The following is a 7230-nucleotide window of genomic DNA, read 5'->3' as shown; positions in this document are numbered from 1 at the left end:
GGGTGGATTCACCAGGAACCAAACAGAAGCAAAAGCCACAAAACTGGGAGGGACCTGAACTGGGAGGGACCTGAACTGTCAAATAAGAAAGTTGTTTTTGTTGCAAAACTATTTTGCTACGGTGTGTGCACGAATGAATACACCCCTGGTTTGGTCCGTAATTCTGGCAGGTATTCTGAGATGGGATATTGTCATGATTGAATCTTCAGGATCGTTAACATCAGTAACATTAAAACTTGAAACTGAACACTGGATAACTGGTCATTCTTCATTTAGCTGTACTCCATGTATCTTTTTAGCTTCTGCTAAATGTAGTGGTGTTTATAATAAAACATGCGTCCCAAATGACACCCTATTCCCATTATAGTGTACTGCTTTTGAACAGGACCCATCACCGGCATTGTTTTGATACGTTATCATATATCATACATTATGGGTGACGCAGATAGGTTCAGGTTGATGCTACAGGAAGATGGAGCAAAGATTTTCAATTGGCCTTGACCAAAATAGTCTTGCTTTTTAAAAGTCCTTGTACATTTTCTTCTGTTAATTAATTGCACCTTACTACAGGTATACTGTTGTTTTTGTAACCGCTTGTTTTAATAAATTTGTTAAATGAAGTGAACTTCAACCTTGATTTTCATTGACAAATATTATAATCTACATTATACAATCAGTTACTGTTCTCACAAATGTTGAGGGGAGAAATAAAAACACGTAAATCTAAATAAAAACTGTTTAAGCCTGGGTCCAAGGGAACTACAACTCCCAAGATCCCCCAGTGACCCTGAGAACACACCCCATGGTGGATTTCAAATTAAAAGCATGACTGATTTTCCCAGAAACCCTTTACAGTTAGTTATTAGTAAAATAATATAATTACTTGTAAATGAAAATGCAACAAAATGTTATACATGTCAGGGTGGCAGCTACTAGCACAACCGTCCGACAGATGACAGATGACGTTATTTCCTTTAACATCGTTTGTTATCGCGTCCAACTGGAATGTATGCAGCCGGCTATACACTCGTGTTCCCCGGCGACATCCTCCATTCAAGCTGCAAGGACGTCGATTACTTCCCTTTGCCACACGAGGGCGATGCGCGCAAATTGGTGGCAGAACAAGGGGAGTTCTTGTAGAACACCTGCAAAAAAAAGCCTCTATTTACATGTCGCTTATAAGTGCATTGCACCCTACTTTTGGATTATAATTGGATTTTAAGGCTCATATGAATGTCCTGCTTAATATAATGTTTCTGTCATCATCGCAAATCAACAGCATTATACCCTAGTCATAGACTGTTCTCTCTGCTACCGCGACGGCAAGCGGTACCGGAGTGCCAAGTCTAGGTCCAAAAGGCTTCTCAACAGCTTCTACCCCCAAGCCATAAGACTCCTGAACAGCTAATCATGGCTACCCGGACTATTTGCACTGCCCCCCCCACCCCATCCTTTTTACGCTGCTGCTACTCTGTTAAGTATTTATGCATAGTCACTTTAACTCTACCCACATGTACATATTACCTCAACTACCTCAACTAGCCGGTGCCCCCGCACATTGACTCTGCAACGGTACCCCCCCTGTATATATAGCCTCCCTACTGTCACTTTATTTTACTTCTGCTCTTTTTTCCTCAACACTTTTTTTTGTTGTTGTTTTATTCTTACTTTTTTTGTTTAAAATAAATGCACTGTTGGTTAAGGGCTGTAAGTAAGCATTTCACTGTAATGTCTGCACCTGTTGTATTCGGCGCATGTGACCAATAAAATTTGATTTGATTTGATTTGATTTGATACTTAAAATTACTTCAACTTCAACCAATAAAAGGGCTCTTTGGCTAGCTTTTGCTACAGCCTATGTCAATGAGCATTAGCATTCTAGCTAACAACTACTGCATCCAAAATAGTTATTTTGCAAAGATCACAACCAAATATAATCTTAGCAACTGTTCACGCAAGAATCAAAACATCATTTTAAGCGAACCCAAAAAAGTTATTTTGTTATCTTGCAACCAATAGAATGTTATATATTTGGGGGATACAACCATCCCAGCTCTGCGAAGAGATAGAATCATTAGATCATTTGATTTGGCATATAGAAATCCAATATGGGATGGTGTTAAGAGATAGATGGGAAGGGTTGAGTGGAGCTGAAGGATGGGACTAATAACAACAAGATAACTAATGTAAGATATACTGTGTCCGTAAAATGTATATAGGTTCAGAACTTTTGTGAAACAGCACAGTTAAGAATATATGGCAAACAGAAATCAAACTGGATGGTCTTCAGAAATAGATGGGAGGGGTTGAGGGGAGCAGAAGGACAGGAGTAAAAACAAACAAAAGATAACTATTGTAAAATATACTGTGTCCGTAAAATGTAAATAGTATGTTTAAGCTGGAAGTAGAAGCCTAAGTGTTGTTGTCCATTAGTTTACTTCAATTAGGGGAGGGGTCGTAGGGTTAGGGGAAAATAATAAAGGAAAATATATTTTAAAGATATTTATTTTTTATTATTTTCTACATTGTAGAATAATAGTGAAGACATCAAAAAAGTATTCAGACCCCTTGACTTTTTCCACATTTTCTTACGTTACAACCTTATTCTAAAATGGATGAAATTGTTTTTTTCCCTCAGCAATCTACACACAATACCCCATAATGACAAAGCAAAAACATAATTTTTTGAAATTGTAGCAAATGTATTCAAAATGTATTCAAAATTTTAAAAAATGTTTTACATAAGTATTCAGACCTTTTACTCAGTACTTTGTTGAAGCACCTTTGGCAGCGATTAAAGCCTCGAGTCTTCTTGGGTATGACGATACAAGCTTGGCACACCTGTATTTGGGGAGTTTCTCCCATTCTTCTCTGCCGATCCTCTCAAGCTCTGTCAGGTTGCATGAGGAGCATCGCTGCACAGCTATTTTCAGGTCCCTTCAGAGATGTTCGATCGGGTTCTAGTCCGGGCTCTGGCTGGGCCACTCAAGGACATTCAGAGACTTGTCCCGAAGCCACTCCTGCGTTGTCTTGGCTGTGTGCTTAGGGTCGTTGTCATATTGCAAGGTGAACCTTCGCCCCAGTCTGAGGTCCTGAGTGCTCTAGAGCAGGTTTTCATCAAGGATCTCTCTACTTTGCTCCGTTCATCTTTCCCTCGATCCTGACTAGTCTCCCCAGTCCCTGCAGCTGAAAAACATCCCCAAAGCATGATGCTGCCACCACCATGCTTCATCGTAGGGATGGTGCCAGGTTTCCTCCAGATGTAATGCTTGGCATTCAGGCCAAAGAGTTCAATCTTGGTTTAATCAGACCAGATAATCTTGTTTCTCATGGTCTGAGAGTCTTTAGGTGCCTTTTGGCAAACTCCAAGCAGGCTGTCATGTGCCTTTTACTGAGGAGTGGCTTCCGTCTGGCCACTCTACCATAAAGGCCTGATTGGTGGAGTGCTTCAGAGGTGGTTGTCCTTCTGGAAGCTTCTCCAATCTCCACAGAGCAACTCTGGAGCTCTGTCAGAGTGACCATCGGGTTCTTGGTCACCTCCTGACCAAGGCCCTTCTACCCCGATTGCTCAGTTTGGCCGGGCGGCCAACTAGGAAGAGTCTTGGTGGTTCCGAACTTCTTCCATTTAAGAATGATGGAGGCCACTGTGTTCTTGGGGACCTTCAATGCTGCAGACCCTTCCCCAGATCTGTGCCTCGACACAATCCTGTCTTGGTGCTCTACGGACAATTCCTTCGACTTGGCTTGGTTTTTGCTCTGACATGCACTGTCAACTGTGGGACCTTATATAGACAGGTGTGTGCCTTTCCAAATCATGTCCAATCAATTGAATTTACCACATGTGGATTCTAATCAAGTTGTAGAAACATCTCAAAGATGATCAATGTAACCAGGATGCACCTGAGCTGAATTTCGAGTCTCATAGCAAAGGGTCTGAATACTTATGTAAATAAGGTATTTCTGTTTTATATTTTTTATACATTTGCATACATTTTAAAAAAAAACTGTTTTCGCTTTGTCATTATGGGGTATTGTGTGTAGATTTATGAGGACATAAAACATTTTTTTTAGAATAAGGCTGTAACCTAACAAAATGTGGAAAAGTCAAGGGGTCTGAATACTTTCCAAATGCACTATATATGCCCCCTTTATTTATCCTACTGTTCTGACTTGGTGTACAGGGAGAACACTGTAAGAACGGCCCATGTTCTGAATTCTGTCGCTGCACTTTTCAAAAGTGCTGAACAAATAGTTATATTGACTACGTCCGTCCCTAGCTCGCTCATTAACGTCTTAATCGGAATTACGGATTGCCTCTTATCCGCTCGTCGGTCCCCTTATGCCGTAGTTTGTACAGCTCAATTGTCAGTAGAAACCACATTTGTTTAAGCAAGTCAGCCATATCAGCTATGTTTTTTAAAGGCAGTAAATTAGGCTGAATTAACTGTTTCGCTGCCAGACAAGGCTCCGCTTGATAGCCAGGTGTAACATGGTCTACCCAAACCAGAAACCGTGGATAGATGGCAACGTTCGTGCAAACCTGAAAGCGCGAACCACCGCATTTAACCATGACAAGGTGACTGGGAATATGGCAGAATACAAACAGTGTAGTTATTCCTCCATAAGGCAATCAAACAGGCAAAACATCAGTATAGGGACAAAGTGGAGTCACAATTCAACGGCTCAGACATGAGACATATGTGGTAGGGTCTACAGACAATCACGGATTACAAAGGGAAAACCAGCCACGTCTTGTTCCCAGACAAGCTAAACACATTTGCCCGCTTTGAGGATAACACAGTGCCACCGACGCAGCCCGCTCCCAAGGACTGTGGGCTCTCGTTCTCCATGACCCTCACACGGTTGCCGGCCCGGACAGCATCCCTAGCCGCGTCCTCAGAGCATGCGCAGACCAGCTGGCTGGTGTGTTCATGGACATATTCACTCTCTCCCTTTCCCATTCTGCTGTTCCCACATGCTTCAAGATGTCCACCATTGTTCCTGTACCCAAGAAAGCAAAGGTAACTGAACTAAATGACTATCGCTACATAGCACTCACTTCTGTCATCATTAAGTGCTTTGAGAGGCTAGTCAAGGATCATATCACCTCTACCTTACCTGTCACCCTAGACCCACTTCAATTTGCTGACCGCCCCAATAGATCCACAGACGATGCAATTGCCATCACACTGCACACTGCCCTATCCCATCTGGACAAGAGGAATACCTATGTAAGAATGCTGTTCATTGACTATAGCTCAGCATTCAACACCATAGTACCCTCCAAGCTCATCATTAAGCTTGAGGCCCTGGGTCTGAACCCCGCCCTGTGCAACTGGGTCCTGGACTTCCTGACGGGCCGCCCCCAGGAGGTGAACACCTCCACTATGCTGATCCTCAACACAGGGGCCCCACAAGGGTGCATGCTCAGCCCCCTCCTGTACTCCCTGTTCACCCATGACTGCGTGGCCAGGCACGACTCCAACTCAATTATCAAGTTTGCAGACGACACAACAGTAGTAGGCCTGATTACCAACAATGACGAGACAGCCTACAGGGAGGAGGTGAGGGCTCTGGGAGTGTGGTGCCAGGAAAATAACCTCTCACTCAACATCAACAAAACGAAGGAGCTGATCGTGGACTTCAGGAAACAACAGAGGGTGCACCCCTTATCCACATCGACGGGACCGCAGTGGAGAAGGTGGCAAGCTTCAAGTTCCTCGGCGTACACATCACTGACAATCTGAAATTATCCACCCACACAGACAGCGCCTCTTCAACCTCAGGAGGCTGAAGAAATTCGGCTTGGCCCCTAAGACCCTCACAAACTTTTACAGATGCACCATTGAGAGCATCCTGTCCGGCTGTATCACCGCCTGGTACGGTAACTGCACCGCCCACAACCGCAGGGCTCTCCAGAGGGTGGTGCGGTCTGCCCAACGCTTACCACAGGCAAACTGCCTGCCCTCCAGGACACCTACAGCACCCGATGTCACAGGAAGGCCAAAAAGACCATCAAGGACATCAACCACCCGAGCCACTGCTTGTTCACCCCGCTATCATCCAGAAGGCGTGGTCAGTACAGGTGCATCAAAGCTGGGACCGAGAGAATGAAAAACAGGTCATCAGACTGTTAAATAGCCATCACTAGCCGGCAACCACCCGGTTACTCAACCCCTGCACCTTAGAGGCTGCTGCCCCACATACATAGACATGGAATCACTAGTCACTTTAATAATGGAACACCAGTCACTTTAATAATGTTTACATACTGCTTTACTCATCTCATATGTATATACTGTATTCTATTCTACTGTATTTTAGTCAATGCCACTCTGACATTGCTCGTCTTAATATTTATATATTTCTTAATTCCATTCTTTTAGATTTGTGTATTGTTGTGAATTGTTAGATATTACTGCACTGCTGGAGCTAGGAACACCAGCATTTCGCTACACCCGCAATAACATCTGCTAAATATGTGTATGTGACCAATAACATTTGATTTGATTTGAGCAGTGGTAAGGATTCACTCCATGGTGCTGAAAAGAAAGCTCTGCTGTTGGGACGGCTTAATGGAGGTCCTAACAGGGCACCGTTTGTCACCGTTATAGTACAATTAATGTATTGTTTAGTGTTGTGTTGTGGCTTTGCTGGCATGTGTCCCACATTTTGGGGGGCAGTTTGCCCCACCAAGATTTACATGCTAAAATCACCACTGAGATTAATGCTACTGCTATTCATGGATTATTTGTGCCTGCGTCACCCACAGAAAAATAGCCATAGCATGCATCCAATCTGTTTAGTCAGGCAATGTCCACAAGAAAGTCCAGCAAGCGCCAGGACCGTCTCCTAAAGTTGATTCAGCTGCGGGATCGGGGCACCACCAGTGCAGAGCTTGCTCAGGAATGGCAGCAGGCAGGTGTGAGTGCATCTGCACTCACAGTGAGGTGATGACTTTTGGAGGATGGCCTGGTGTCAAGAAGGGCAGCGAGGAAGCCACTTCTCTCCAGGAAAAACATCAGGGACAGACTGATATTCTGCAAAAGGTACAGGGATTGGACTGCTGAGGACTGGGGTAAAGTCATTTTCTCTGATGAATCCCCTTTCTGATTGTTTGGGGCAACCGGAAAACACCTTGTCCGGAGAAGACAAGATGAGCGCTACCATCAGTCCTGTGTCATGCCAACAGTAAAGCATCCTGAGACCATTCATGTGTGGGGTTACTTC

Source organism: Coregonus clupeaformis, unplaced genomic scaffold (assembly GCF_020615455.1).
Source record: "Coregonus clupeaformis isolate EN_2021a unplaced genomic scaffold, ASM2061545v1 scaf1070, whole genome shotgun sequence".
NCBI lineage: Eukaryota > Metazoa > Chordata > Actinopteri > Salmoniformes > Salmonidae > Coregonus > Coregonus clupeaformis.
Note: the sequence above shows the minus strand (reverse complement) of the source record.